Source organism: Drosophila serrata, unplaced genomic scaffold, assembly GCF_035046125.1.
Source record: "Drosophila serrata isolate PLE 108 unplaced genomic scaffold, ASM3504612v1 contig_241, whole genome shotgun sequence".
NCBI classification, from domain to species: domain Eukaryota; kingdom Metazoa; phylum Arthropoda; class Insecta; order Diptera; family Drosophilidae; genus Drosophila; species Drosophila serrata.
The window spans coordinates 4,301,429-4,317,574 of NW_028257139.1; the positions used below are offsets into that span (position 1 = coordinate 4,301,429).

At 37.4% G+C, this 16,146-nt stretch overlaps 1 protein-coding gene across 2 annotated transcripts in view; it reads left to right on the top strand.

Moving 5' to 3' along the window:
- Positions 1–16,146, top strand: part of Glut4EF (Glucose transporter 4 enhancer factor) — a 128,308-nt gene that overhangs the window by 2,043 nt on the left and 110,119 nt on the right. The window lies entirely within an intron of this gene.

The window sequence follows — 16,146 nt, forward strand, 5'->3', positions numbered from 1 at the left end:
TATATTCATTTTGAACATTAAGAAATCCGTTTACATAGCATTCTTCTTCCTAAAGAACTAATTTATAAGAGAAGTTTATCTTCAAAACACAAAGAACAAACTTCAATTAGTTAAAACACAATTTTAAAAGATATATTTTATATATGAAAAGAGGATGCAGCTAATAAACACAAAAGTAGCTGCTCTGCCCAAGTTTGTGGCATCATCATCATCATCGTCTCAGCATAATCATCATCACCATTGGGGCGGCTAAAAAGTGTGTCAAGGTTGACTTTGCCACCAGAGCACACACCCCCCTCCTTTCTGTTCCTGCCCCATGGCCACAGCATACACATGAAAATACATATGTATCTATGCTTCTATGTACTCGCTTATTCGGAGCACATATTTACTCGCACCCCCAGTACAGTACCGCACCAAATAGTACATGTGCATGTGCAATCACGTTCTATGTGCAACTATGCAACGAAAAATAAAAAAAGAAAAAGCACAAAAAAATACTCGTCCGAGGGTCGCATTCCGCTTTTTGGCACGTAATTGGGTTACACTATGGCCTTCTTGTGCGAAAACTATGATATATAGAACCCTCTTTGGTTTTTTGAACACAATTTGTGTCTTCAAGATTGGATATCCTTTAATAAATATTATTAAAGAGGAAAGTCCCTATAAATTATAAAATCATAAATCAAAATAACACCCAAATTGATTCGTAATTCTTTACTATTACAACTAATAACATCTTTCATAACAGCTTGGCATCTGTCTGTTACCTTATAAGATTTTCTAGTTTTTTTCCAACTGTTTTCTTTACGATTTCCTGATTAATTCCACTCAATATACATGATCAAACCTAATCCTCCAGCCACAGCCACAGCCCCTTGGCAATTACGTCACTCGAATCGTTGAACTGTTCGCTAAACAAACACAAAAATGAAAAATAAAAACTCAACAATAACACCAACAACTACAACAACAACACCAACAACAAATTAATAAATAAAAGCAGCGAAAAATAATTCAAGAGTGAAACATCGGTTGGGGCATTTACAGAATCGCCCCGAATCCAAATCCGAACAAAAAAAAATCTCAATGACGACGACGACGATGATGATGATGATGGTGTCGTAATGAAAATTTGTTTAGAATTCGGGTTTTTGGGAAACAATTCGAAGCAAATAACAAAGAGTAAAGTAGCCGCAAGATCGTTGTAAAAGAGAGATACAATTGCAATAAATGCGCGACAATTTCAGGGCTAAATGGAGATACATGCCAATTGAAATGGCCTGATATTTCTACGCTTTACAGCTAATTATATAGATTAATTCCCCACCGACACACAGCCGGCTGATAGAAGGAGATGGCAAACAAGATCGGAGATGAACTTTTCGAATTGCGTCATAAGTCAGGCAGGCACAGGCACAGGCACAGCTACACAGAGATGCGGATACATGAATGCCGGCTGAATATAGATGGCAAAGATAGTTAGATACATGAGCGAAACACATGCATCTGAGAGATACATGCTCTCGACTTGCCGGCTGACTGCGCTGCAGGGGGACAGGGACAGGGACTGGGACGGGGGCTGGTAGAGCCGGCATCAAGCTGTGCTCCGTCTCCCTCTTTTCCTATCCGCACCTTCGGCTTTCCCAGTTTAGTTTTTTTAGTTTTTCGTTTTTGTTTTTGCGGGTCTCGGGGTTTTTTCTCTCTCACTCTCTCTCTTTTCTTTTGTCTCCCCTCTAATAATCTTTTAAAACGCTTGTAATTGTTGCATACGACGAATGCCGAGATACTGCAAGCTAGAGATACAGCTACATCTACAGATACAGGCGCAGCTATGGCTACAGATACGCGCTCTTCAATGCCAAGTCAGCTGCGCGTATCCGTATCTTTTTCCGTGTGGCGGCGAGTCGATAAATTTGTCAGTTAGCTGGCTGCCAGATGTGTGGGCTTGTCCCCCCATTGTATGCCCCAAGTGTATCCAGCAGTAACAGAAACAGAGACATAGATACAGATACAGATACGGGATACCCGTACTGTGACCCGATCAAGTTTGATATGTGCCCAAAATGGGAAAAACTGAAAAATGTATCTATCTGATCGTGGCTTGGCTTTACGTTTTACGATCGCGGCAGACCTCAAGTTGGTTTTCAAATTCGAAATCTTTCAGCATAATTAGCTATGAAAACGTACGAGTTACAAGCTTTTGAAATACTATGACCTCATCATGAGCTGCCACCAAAAAAATTGAAAATAACTAGAAAAGTGAAGAGCTCAAGTTCGCTGTAAGTCAATCAACAATTGGTTTTTTTGTATTTCTCGTTTCTGTTTTCGCTTATTTTGTAATCACGAAAGGGGGTGGAAATTTGTTACATCTATCAATAGTTGTCCTCGTTGGCATTTGATGGTCACGTGTGTGTGTATGTGTATGAGTTTGGGCTCAAAAAAAAAAAAAACTCAACACAAAAACCGAAAATTTGTTTTTCGGTTCAACTTGAGCAATTGCCTTTGTTTGCCACAAAACTAGTTGGGGAGTGTGTTTTTTCGTTATTTTTTTGTTCGTTTGTTCGTTATTTGTTTGCGTCGGAAACGTGAGGCAATTAATTCTAAGGTTATTTCAAACGAGAAACTTGTTGCACGCATTTCCATCTCCATCTCCATTTTCATTTACATTTCCACGTCGACCATAGCCAGATCCACGTTTACGTTTACATTTACGTCCATTTCCATTCGCATTTCAATTACGATGACGTATAATTGCCAGGCCATGAATCAAGTGTCCAGTCTGTGGAGCCGCATATAATTTGCAAGCTCATTTAGGGCCCAAAGAATGTCGAGGTATAATTTGTTAAGAAGGACCCAAGACGGGTAGCTCATTCCGGTAATCTCTGCCCACTTCCGGTGTAATTTTGTAGCTGCTAGTGCCTCGTTATCTCTCACCTGTGTTTCACCAATGTTTTGCATTTAAAACCGAAATTTAATGACATTGAAATTGACATTGCCACCGTGGATTCTTTATCGCACGCAGGTTGCTATGGATTTTCTGGGTTACCCATTTCTCTTTAAGCTTTTTTACTTTCGCTATTTTTGGGGTAGCAAGAAAAATGAGATACAATAATTAACGTGTTCTTCTGGCCTCTCACTTTTCCGAGCTGCGACCCATTTTTTTTTTTTTTTTTTTTTGGGGTCTGGTAAAAAGTGCACTTTGGTCATACGTCATCAGCCAGCTGACCGTCAGGTGAATGGCAATGTCAGTTGATTTGTTACTTTGCTTTTTAACAGAAAAAAGAGTTGAAAATTGTATAGAAAATTTAGGGATATATAAGAGAAGTATGTTTTAATAGGTAAAAGTAAGGAACCAGTCTTCTAATAACCGAATAATTAAACATAAATAACTTAGCTTATGTACATTTATATCTTTAGCACAGAATTTTATGCAGAAATCTTTAAAAACAAACTAAATGTCTAGCATACTCAATTTTAATTTGATTCAAAATGTCAACAGTTAAATTCATAATCCCCAAACTCCATTAACCTTTAACTTTTCTCAGTGTTGAAGGTTTTCTCTTTGCCTTAAAAAAAAACATTGTAAACCGTTAATTGGATTTGCCCAAAACTTTCCACACCAAACTCGTATTTTGTGTGTTTTTATAAATCCATTATTTCAACGCACTCATTTATCAAGGCTCTGTATCACCTAAGGAATTCCAGCCATATTCCAGGCTCAGTTCTTAGCGGGACATGTCTGTTCCTGCTTCTGTCGCTTCCTCTTTCCTTATCTTTTACTGGAGGACTAAGACTACCCGCTGTTCTTTCCAGGATTCAATATTGGAATCGGCTAACGACCTGCTCGAGGGTATCCTCTAACCTCTCGCTCTCAACGTAACCCTCTTTCTGCTGCATTGCTATGGTTTTATGATACCGGCAAAAGCATAAATTCCTCTTTTTTGTGTCCTTTTTCCTACGTTATGCCATGTTTTTGTTTATCCTCTTTCTGGGTTTGAAACCGGCTAAAAAAAAAGTGACTGGCGCAGGTCATTCGGGGTTTTGGGTCTCTCTTCTCGCTCGCCCTCTAATGACTAATCGACCTTGCCGGCAAACTCGTAGATCTCTTTCAGGTAGAAAGTCGCCGGCATTTAATTTTTTTTTTTTTTTAGCAATTTAATACCGAAACAATGTACTCCAATTGGAGGTCATAAATTTTGGGGTGGGAAAGAGAGTGCACATTAAAAAAAATGATGGGGGGAATGCTCGAAATCGGTCAAGCTGCTTCGTTGACCTTTTTGCAGGTTGAACGAACGACTTGTTCTCGGTGGTTTTGGGTTACAAGTGGTTGTGGGTCTAGCCCCCCCCCCAATCTGACTCACAGTTTGAACCAATCCAAAAAAAAAGGGAGCTCTATATACACTCACCCACAATAACAACAACAACAACTAATAAAGACAAACATAAAACTGAAGGTGACGAGCGCCGAAAAACTACTTTCAAAAAATGCATAAAGCTTGTTTCGGTTTCGTTTGAGTTTTTAAGATATCAAAGCGCCTTTTTGTTGGCTGATTTTTAGCTTATTTTTTCAAAAGCGGCCTTTCAGCATAAGCTTGACCAGAAACTCACAACTCACACACACTCAGACAGACACACCTGAACACCTGATTATTTGAGTATGTGTCTGAGCGTTTTTGGCGTTTCGGGTACATGCCACCTTGGTATTTGGGTCAGTTTGAAATGGGGTTTTGATTAACGCTCAAAGAAAGACGACGATGGCAGCAAGAAAATAACAAAAATAATAATGGATAGTCTCAAGTATATAGTTTCGTATAACATATTAAATGGAGCTGATAACAAAACGAGACTTTATCCAATAAATATTTGCAAAAAACTTGAATCTAAAGGCTGCAGTTTCAAACCCGGAAGACTTTATAAAAGTTTGATTTGATTGCGGAACACCAAGCGCCAAGGGCCACTTGAAAGTCCAGTTTTGTGTGAGAGATTTAATTATTGAATTCAAAGCTAAAATATATATATTTTTTCTGCGCAGTATATTCACACGAAAGTAGGTTAAATTTTTTATTTTTCTTTCTTGATTCGTTATGAGGCTGTTTTTTTTGTTTGGCTTTATTATGACTTAATTTAAAAGTGAAAAAGTGAAAGCGTTGAAGCCGAATTTCGGTGATTAAGTAAGGCCGCGGGGCATTGAGGGTTTTCCCCACAAAAATAAAAAGAAGCAGCACCCGAGACGAGCAAAGTGTGTGGAAATTTATTCCGCTCCAGAATCAAGCCAAAACTCAGTGTAATCAAACCCAGATACTTTTTGTTTTTTTTTTCGTACGCACAGATACGACAAACTTGCAGATAGAGATACAAAGAAAGAGAGGGATGTCTGGGTATACGTAAGCCTGTGTGCGTGTCCGTGTGCGTGCCACAGAACGTAAACAAAAACACGAATGTAAAGAAGAAGCGGAAAGTGCGAGATAAACAGAAAACAGCTGTATACACCAGCCTAGTGTGCGACAGAGAGGTCACTATACCAGAGCCCCATGAAAGAAGAAGAAGAAACAGATGAAGAAGAAGAAGTTGTCCCCGCAAAACCCGTTTCTTATTAACAACAACAACAACTACACCAACAAAAACTACACCAACAACAACAACAGTTACGCACTTTACGCACGCTCTTGGAGCTGGTGTGCGTGTGGTGTTTTTTTTGTTGTATATATTTTTCTTTGAAGAAAAACCGGCTTTGAGTTTGGATTTTGGGTTTGGTTTCGATTCTGCCAGCGGAAATACAAACACACAGATACACACACCACACACACACACAGAGAGGCGTAGAAAACAAAGAAGAAGCCACGCATGAAAATTGCTTTTCATGGGTATAAAATAAAACAAGACGTCAACGTCACCAGCGCACGTTTAAAGGTCTATACCATATAGTACGATGTTGGCCAAGGGAACACCCCAAAAATCCATTTAGCACAAAACCCCCCTAACAGATACACTGTAAGGAAAATTATACACAAAAGATTCTTTAATCTAAGATTTGATTGATTTGCTAGAATTTTTTCAAAGTTAAGGCATCTTGGAAATTTATGGAAATATTAGATTTTTATTTTTGTAAACATTTTTCTAAACTAACTAACTTTCAAAAAAATATACATTTATATATGTATATCTTAATATATTGGTTTTTTTAAGGGGTATTTTCATTAATTACTTAAAAAATATACTATAAAATTAACCTACTTACTTTTATTATTACTATGACTATACTTTACCCTAAAAAACCTTCTTTCCATTACATTTCCAAACATCTTTTAATTTATGTTTCCATAAAAAATTTAACTTGAACATAAAGAATTAAAAATGCATATAATTTTCACAGTGTACCTTTAAATTCCGCACCCCCGTAGCTTTTCCATCGCACTTTTAGCCTTTCCCCCCTTCATCTTTTTATCACAATTTTGATTTTGTTTTGCGCCCATTTCGCCTCTCTGCGTTTTCCCTTTTTCCTCATTTTTTTTTTCGTTGTTTCGCTTCTTCGTAATGCGAGGCCATTGTCACTCTTCCTGGGGGGTCAAAGGGGAGGTCGGTGGGCGGTGGGCGGCGGTTGTGTCTAGGGCACTGAGAATAACTGTTTCCGGTATTTGGGTCACATGAAAATTAATCAAATTAAAATGTTTCAACGCCGCCACCCAAAAAGAGAGAGAGAAAAACTGTTTCCCTTCTTTATACAAAAAGGGATAAAGAGAAAGGGGGTTGGGGTGGAAACCCGAAAAGGGGGAAGGGGTGTTGACTTGCAACAGTTCAGCTGCATTGAACTGCAAACCAAATTGATTGTAATTTGAAGTGCTGCTATTCCAAATTGTAGCAATGTATGCACTGGAATTAATTACAAAGTAATTAGGAAACATTTAATTTTTATATTTTCGAATATATACAATATTTTACGATTTATTGTTATTGGAAAAGTAGCTTTTTATTAAAGTTTATTGATAAAAATTAACATACATATAAGGTTTTAATAACCCATAGGTCAAAATGATTTTATTTCATTAAGTGTTGATAATAAGTTTAAAGACCTTAAAATTGATCATTGTTAGGACATATTTTTAGGACTGAAGCCTTTAAATTTTAGTATATTATTTGTTCATATAAATTAATAAATAAATTATTTGTGGGACAAGTCTAAAAGTATCTTTACGAACAAGATAGGTTTTGTGGAATGACTTCAAATTTACTGCCCAAACATCCTAACTTATCCCACAACATTACATTTTTTGTTATTTATACTTTAAAAAGTTATAAAAATTATATTTCCAATCATTTTTTATTTAATATTAAATATTTTATTGTATTAAATCACAAATTCTCTGCAAAATCCAAGTGCTCATTCTCGTGTGTGTAAATGCCTTCACATTCAAGTGTGTTGAAGCAGTAGTGTCAGGAGCAACTATAGCTGTTGACTTGATTTCAACAAATTTGTTGCCACTTCCCCCTCCACACACTGCCACTTAATACCCCCCACCCCCATTCCCCACTCATACCCCCTTCGGCACTGATGTGCAATTGACAGCAGCAACTTGCACCCGGGGGGAATCAACTGGAGTCGCAGCAGCTCGAGTGGCAGGCGCATTTCAAAAGCTGAAAATCCCTGAAACGCAAGGCGATTGTAAATCTTGCATGCTTATCGTATACGGCTTATCAAGACTTTACTGAACGGGAAGGAAATCCATAGCCAGTCGATGATGAAAGTTGATTTTGAAAGATAATTATGGAGGAAGAAAGAAATAAGAGTTTTATGAAAATTATTATTAAAAGTGTTGATATAAGGATTTTTTAGATCAAGATTATCATAAGATACATCATAAGATGTACATAATTAAACGAAAAAAATATGAGAAGAATGTGTTTCTAAAATACATAATATATAATTACTTATACTAAAGTATTATAGTCAAAAGCTTGTCGATATTTATCGATTATGATCGATATTCGATACGATCCTATAATTTAATTGCAAATCTGAAAAGGTTATCTAAACTTCGGGTTCCCAAAATAATGTTTCTTTTTTTTTGAGCTTGAGTACTGAACACATTACTTTAATTCTTTAGTTTCCCTAAAACAAATTACTCCATTTGGAATATTATAACTAATTACTATTTATTTCTGTGTTTGATACTTTACTAATCTCACAACTAAATACTAAACATAATACCAGTGGCTGGCAGAAATAAAATCGAAACTTCACACTTTCTACTGCCGCTGCTCTGCTGCCGGCTGTTGGCCACTTTCTATCGCATTTCGAATGCAGGCGTCTGCCAGTTGGCCAGACTCTCATTCAGTTTGTCGGTCTCGTCAATCAGTTGGTTGTCATTTTAGCCACCGGCCGGCTGGACAGCAAAACTTACAAAAAATATGGTATTAAAAACACAAAAATACTCAAAAAAAAACAAACAAAAAGAAAACAAAACAAACGCACATGAGAGCGGAAAAGAGATGGCGGCAAAAACAAAATGGCAGCTTCCCAAGCTCCGAAAAACTACAACGCAATATGGTCGCCATTTTGTTTTCTCACCGTTATGTTGGCCCTACGCTCCCGCTCGCCCTTGTGTGTTTCTCTCTGTGTTTGTGTGAGTTGTTTTTTTCTGCTTTATTTTTTTTTTGTTTATTTGGAGGCTTCTTCTTTTTCGTTTTTCCCTTGGCCGCGTAGGCGCGATGGCGACGTCATCGCCTCCCTTCAGGCCCTCCCCCGCGGCATTGCTTTCGGGGAGCTATTTTCGTTTATTTACATTTCGAAAGCTACACCGGGTGCGGAGGAACACAAAAAGCTTTCGAACCGGCACACACACACACTAAGTTTGTGTGTGTGTGTGTGTGTGTACGATGTCTTCACGCATTTTCGATGCCAATCATGCGTAAATTACGCGATTAAATTAACTTGAATGAGTTTCGTGCAGCATGCAAAATAACCAAAAAAGAAGTCGAGACTTTTGTGGGAGTTTTTCCAAGGCTCCTTCTGTGACTTATTTTTTTTGGTTTTAGGTGGGAAAGTCACTGATTTTGTACCTAGATTCGATAGTGTGTACCTAAGTTTAGTCAAAATATACAATATACATATATGTATATATACATATTCATTTTTTAGTTTACTAACTTTTACTATATTTTTATATTTAAATATTTGTGCCCAGTTTAGACCCTAGTTTTTTTCTTAATTAATTTAAACCTTTCATTATTAAAAAAATATATACATATCTGTGGAAAATTTTACATATGTGTGTATCTCAAGTAAATGTTTCATATGTATATTCCCTATGTTCATTTATAGATTCGAACTATTTTTGTATCTTAAATACAAAAATTCTTGGATACAAGCTATTGAAATAATAATCCCTAGTTTATTAGTCCTGCTCTAGTAAGGATTAGTAAACTCATCTAAGTACCTAGATTCTGCCCATTACTAAGCCCAATTTTTCCAACATTTTCGCACCGCCCATCCCTCCCTCTTCAGGCTTTAACAGTTTTCACCTCACATAACAATCAAATTCGCTATTTTTCGCCTTTGCTTTGTCTATGTCTGGGCCTGTATTTGTGTCTGTGTCTTTTCTTTTATTTTTCTTTTTTTTTTTGGCCATATAAATTCCAAAAGCAAGGGGGGCGTTGACAGGGGCGGTGGCAGGGCAGGGGGATGACCTACTAATGGAAATTCTCGGGAGCCAGCGATGCTTGTACTACGAGGTACGCCCCTGGCTATTGGCAGGGCTTCCGTTTCATCTGGCATCTGGGTGCTATGCCATTTCTGTCGTCATCATCATCAACATCATCGTCTCCGTCCTCCAGTGCGTATGCGTAATGTCGTTGTGAGTGAGAGTTTTGCTCGCTTGTCGATTGTTGTTTGCTCGTTTGTTTGCCTACGTAGCGTTTTTACTTCAACTGATTATCACTTTCGACTCCAAAAGAAAGCAAGAGAGGAAGAAAAGTAGGAAAAAAGGGCCGGGATTCATTTTGACCCTGTTTTATTTATACTCTCACTCTGGATATTGCCATTGCAGTTCCCTATTTATGAGTCGATTATTTGCCGAATAAATGCTTCAGCTATACATAGCTGCGTGTTTGTGTTTGTGTGTGGGTGGCATTAGCCGGGGGTTGTAGTCCATTCTCACTTGATTGTGGGTGGTGGGCGTGGGTTGTTTTTTTCAAGGGGGTGTGGAACTTAAGCACTGCCTACAACGTCACGGGAGAAATATAGAACAAACATTCCGAAACTGAGTCACTTGGGGTTGCTTGCGATAACGTCGTTGTCACTTGGTATTTACATTCTAATATTAATTAAACCAATGCTAAAAATTCCTAAAACACTTGCTCTCTGTATTTTTAGGTGGAAACATATATCTCTGCAAAAGTTTTTTGCAAAAAAAAAGAAGATATATAAACGCATAGAAAACAGACAAAATTCCATTGGCATTTTCTTGACAATTTCGTCTGCGCTACAATGAAGGCTCGTAAAATTTTATAGTCACTAATAAAATTTAATTGAAACAGGAAACTCTCGCATAAATTCCCAGATCCCGTATTGAGACATGAATGACACATAAAGGGACGACAAGGACAGGACTCCCTTCCTCCAAAACCCACCAATTGAATCCTTCGTTGCAAGTAGGAATCAAAATAGAAATGGGGCTGAGAGTAGGGGGTAGTTTATGTACATAGGAAATGCAACTGGATATGTTCAATATCTGTGTCTATATATACAATACATGTACGTATATATCGGAGCTAAAAGCAATGAGGGAATGAAAGAACGGAGCTTGGGCGCGCTGAAATGTGAAACGCTGCAAAGTTGATGATATTAGGGTAAACCCCAAGCTGTGATATCATTTATTGTCCCCATTCTTTGTGCAGGGCTAAACACCCTAGAGTTTACAGAGAGAAAAATGGGGATATATGATAATAATCCAATAGGAAAAATTATAGTTTTAATTAAGAATTATTGATATTTAATATGTTCAGATGCAGAGATAGCTATAATCATTAGAAATGTTTATAAATGCGAAAGGATGAAAGCTTAAATTATTATTTATAACTATGAGAAATTATTTTTGATGTTAAATAGTAATGGACGAAATTATAACTATTGAAATCTTTAAATCTTGAACTATATATAACACAATTTATTCTAAATATACCCTTTTAATAAGTTAATCATATAGTATCTTCAATCCCAGAGACTTTTTGTTATAAAACTGTCTCCCATTTTTTCTCAGTGTGTTTGAGCTGAGGTTCCCGATCGATTTGAGTCTCTTTCTCTCGACTTAGTCACCCGGTATTTTGGGTATTTTATCATCGGATCACTTGACAACCCCCATGGGCGTTGATCATCTTACACAGAACTCTATATTACTCATAAGCTGGCGCTTCGCACCGTTATGGATCTCTGTCTCTGAGTGTTAAGTCCAAAAATTATGCATAATAAGCCGTAGATTTCTTTGAAATAAAAGAAAAAAGAAATACACTTCCTTTCCCGATTCTGTTTCTACTTGATTCTGAATTTTTTCGTGAGCGTATATTTTGGTGCTTCTTCTTTTTTGTTTATACGCCCATTTGGGTTATTCAACTTTCGGGAATGCCAGCCGTTGATCCCGTTCGTTCTGTGTATGTGTTTTAGTGTGTTTTTCTGTTTTCTCGGTTTATATCGGCAGGGGAACAAACGCATTTACATACGAGTATTATTATTGAGGGGCCCCCCTCTTGCTCCACCACTGTATTGGTGCGTTTTTAATCGCCTCAATTGCCGGCATCAGCCGTGCGCGCGTTTTAAATCGCTTGGAATTTCGGCTGCAGTCTTTGACACTTGTCCCTCTCGCTCCTTGCCTCTTTCCCTCTCCCTCTCCCTCTGCCTCTCTCTTTTTATTTTTAATTTTTTGTTGTTGCTTTGCCTTGTCGATTATATAAATTATGTAATAATTTGTGAGCTGAATAATCCGATTGCAGTGGGGCCTCGAGTGGGTTATATGAATGTTGTGTGGAGCAGCCGGAATATGTGGTTTTGAAATGGAATAATTAACATGCTCGGAAAAAAAATACTTGGGGATTAAATATTTGAATGGAATTTAAGTGTACTTGTTTTTTTTTTTTTTGCTATAATATAGTAGTTCTTATCAGGGATATGGCAGGATGTTTTAAATTCTTCTATGTATATAAATGGTACTTTAAATTTAACGTTTAAAGGGTTAATTATATTTTAAGGATTCATAATATCAAAAGGGATATGAGAAACATTATTCTGTGAAGTCTGGTTTACTTTTGTAGGAGAAACTCTTATTTTACAGCTTATTTTTAAACTTTGATCACCAACTTCGTACTTTAAATCTTAAGTTTAAATGCTGTACTAGTAAATTTATGATAAATAATATGGATATGAGACTTCCCTTTCTGTTTTGTAGGTTTTTCTTTATCTTTTCGTACCTAATATTTCTTTATTTTGATCTAAATGATCTAAATGATCTGTGTACTTTAAACTTACAATTTAATGGGTTAATTATTATAAGAAATTTCTTTGCTGTTTTGTAGGTTTTCCTTTGTATTTGACCTTTTCTTTTTAATAGGATATTTATTAATTCCAATCTACAAATTTGTTTTCCAAATTATACATTTTAATTGATTTATTCATTTAAGTTTAATTTAAAAACATGAGAAATCCCTTTATGTTCTATATGTTTTCTTTATTATTTTCCCCTTGTTCCTTCCTTTGGGGGTTAAACCAATTTCAGTCTCCTTTTAATACCCTGTCTGGCTGCTCCTCTTTCTCTCTCTCTCCTTCTCCTTCCCTCTGTATCTGTATCTTTCATCGAGCAGCTGCAGCAACAGGTGATCCTTTTTTTTTTGATTATGGAACCTCTGCTGCTGCTGCGTCTGCCTGTTGCCCTCGCCAGATTTTTTGGATGAAGGTCAACAAACTTGGTGGTGGTGGCTACTGCTGCTGAATGTGAGGCAAACGAACTCGTTCCCCTTCGGTCTCTTTCTCCACCTTTAACTCTATCATAGTATCTCTCCCTCTCTTTCTTTTTCCCTGTGTCTCTCTGTCTGCTTTGTGGTCTTCCTCTGTCTGCGAGTTTTCTTTCCTTTTTTTTTTGTGGCGGCGGCGAAGCCTAAAAAATCGTAATTTGAATCCAATCTTCGGCGCGGGGAATTCTCCTGAAAGGCCATTCAAAGCGCACCGAAATTCCACAGAGCGAGTAGCCGGCTATCAAAACAGAAACCATACGAGTGTAAGAACTTGGTAATATCGCCCCATTAAATGGTCTAAATGACTTCAAAAACCCAGACCCCGATGCGTGTCAGTTTTAATTTAACTATAAGCTTTAGGCCTGGCCAGAAGCAGAGGAGCTGATTTCGTCATAAGACCAAAAATATGCCGGTTGTGACGGTCAAGAAACTTCTATTGGGAGAAAAAACAAAATCAAAACAAAATAAATAACCATGAGACAATGACTCGCAGTTGGGAATAATTTTAGTCTTGTTGCTGGGCGCTTTCCAGGTTTGTTGACCATCCATCCATCTGTTTTGGCCAATGTCGTCATTTTAGCCGGTTCTTTACAGCTTGGTTCAAAGTCTCTTTGGGAAGCTATCAGCTGCTAAAGTTTCGGATAAAGATTAAACAGGAAAAACTAAAGATACAGCTTAACTTATTAAATATTAATTTAATAAAGTATCAGGATTATAAAGGGTGTTAAATAAATGTTCCACAAGCTTTTAATGTGTACACTTTTGCCTTATATATTATATACTTAGCATTATATTTCTGTTTAAATATAAAGGTTGTGTACAAGATTAAATCTTTAAGCATTAATCATCAGACGGACTTTTTTTTTGGGTATTAAGCTTAGGGAGTTCTCTTGGCCCTAGTTCTGACCCACTTCCAGTTGGTTGTGGCAACCAAAGCCAAACAAATTCTGGCTGGAAAATTGGGTCAAACCCTCAATTCATGCCGGCAGGGCAAACTTGTTGTTATGGCGGCCGCCTCAATCATTGACATGCAAATTTCCAAAGTAAACAACAGCCAGGCAGAACCACGCCAATTATGACATACATTCGAAATGAGGAACAGGAACGGAGATATCATCAAAAACATGCACTTGTTGGGGTCTTGGGTAAAGTAATTCCTTTTGAAAACGAAAACTGGAGAGTTGAGCGAATATTGCGTAGCCGACAGGGTGACCAACTTTGGGGGAGCCAAAGTGTGTCACTGCATTTGCTTGAAAAGCAAACACAAAATTGCTACTTTGCTATGTGCTACTTTTGGCAGCTCAGCTCTCAGCCTCTTTTGGGACTCGGTTTGGTAAACAAATTTAGCGTTTTTGCCTTGTCACACCAACTAAAATCAAGCCAAGTCCAAAAGCAAAAGCGTTGAGCTGCAGTTTGCAAAATGTTAGTTTTTGTGTGTCAGTGTTACAATGTTGTGTGCTGCTGGGGGCCAATGCGTAAAGTTAAACAAAAATGCAAAAAATAAAACGTGAAAATGAAAACGAAACCGAAACCAAAGAAGCAGCTCGGCAAACAAAACAAAATACTTAATGAGACGCCCACTGAAATATTTGATATGCTAATGCCAAAGTCATGATGCAATGCGTACCTGCAGCTATATATCTAACATATATATGGTATATATACCATATCTGCATTTGAATAATTGAGCAAGTTGGTGTGAATCTGCCGCGCCTTTTGCTCAAATGAATTATTATTTCCATAGGGTGGGATCATTCATCACCGGAATATTCTTCTTCTTCTTGGCATTCAATCTTATGTTGGGAAAACCATAAAACATTCTCATTGCAGGGCATGAAACATTTTTCCTCATCATAGCAAAAAAAAAAAAAAAAATATATATATATATATATATATACAAAAAAGAAAAACACAGCAGCAGAACCGTCGAAAATTGCGCAATTTAATTGCTGCCATGGCAGACTTTTTGATTGTAATTTATGGTCCATGTTGTCCTCTGTATTTTCATTTCATAGACTTTTGCTGTTTTTACAAAGTCTGAATGTTGGTCAATGTTTTCTTTGGATGCTCTCCTCCCACCGATAGAATTGATAGAATTACAATATCAATTTGTCTTTTCGAGAGTGATTTACAGCGAGTCTCCGGGCATAATAGAATTGATTGAGATACTCGTACTCAATTTTTGTATATATATATATATTTTTTTTTTTAGCGTCGTAGTAAGTTGTTTGTTAGCACCTCGCACTGAGAACAGTTTCGATTCGATTCCCTTCCTATATGCCGCTTATCTGGCGTCTTGCCTTAAGTAAATATATGCTTTGATACATATTTAGACGGCAGCTAATTGAAAGGCGAACGGAGTTTGCCTGGCATTTGCATAGAGCTGCAGCTTGGCTGTAGATAATGCAAGCCAGGCAAGCTCAGGCTCACAAAGAGTGGCCTAATTAGTGTCAAGTGTTGCCCCAACAACGACCAGCGACGACAGCAGCAGCAACAGCAACTGCAGCAGCAACAGCAACAGCAACATCAGGCACAGCAGCAACTTCAATGAAAACGACAACATCGCTGACAATGCCCAGACAAAAGAGGGAAGTCAATTAGAAAGATACAAAGCGCAGCACACAAAACTCTGAATGCACTTGAAGAAATTATATTTATTCCATAAAGTGACAGGTTTTTGAGACCGAAAGGGTAAAAGTTCAAATGTTTATTAGACATTTTGTAGCTTCTTAACCATAAATAATTTATAAATGAAGACATATTTCTTCTGAATTGGATTCTAAATTAGTTTGACTCTATAAAAATAGTATTTTTTTTTTATTAAAACAAAGTAATTTTCAACATTTAAGTAAGAACATTTAAATGAAATGTTGGTTTACCCATTTCCCATTTGTTTAATTCATATTTTCTCGTATCGTTTTCTTTCGGTGTTTGCATATAGGATGGGATTCGGGTTTGAGTTTTCGATGAATGCTTTTGGAGTCTGTGCCGTACTTTTGTGTGTATGAATTGCAACAGCGGCTGCCGGCAAAACGGTAGCTGAAAATGTATCCACAAGTTCGCTTTTGTTGACAGCCAGTGGGCGCGCTCGCAAAGCGAAAAACAAATCGAGGCGATTGTGCTGTTGCTTTTGCTGCTGTTGCTTCG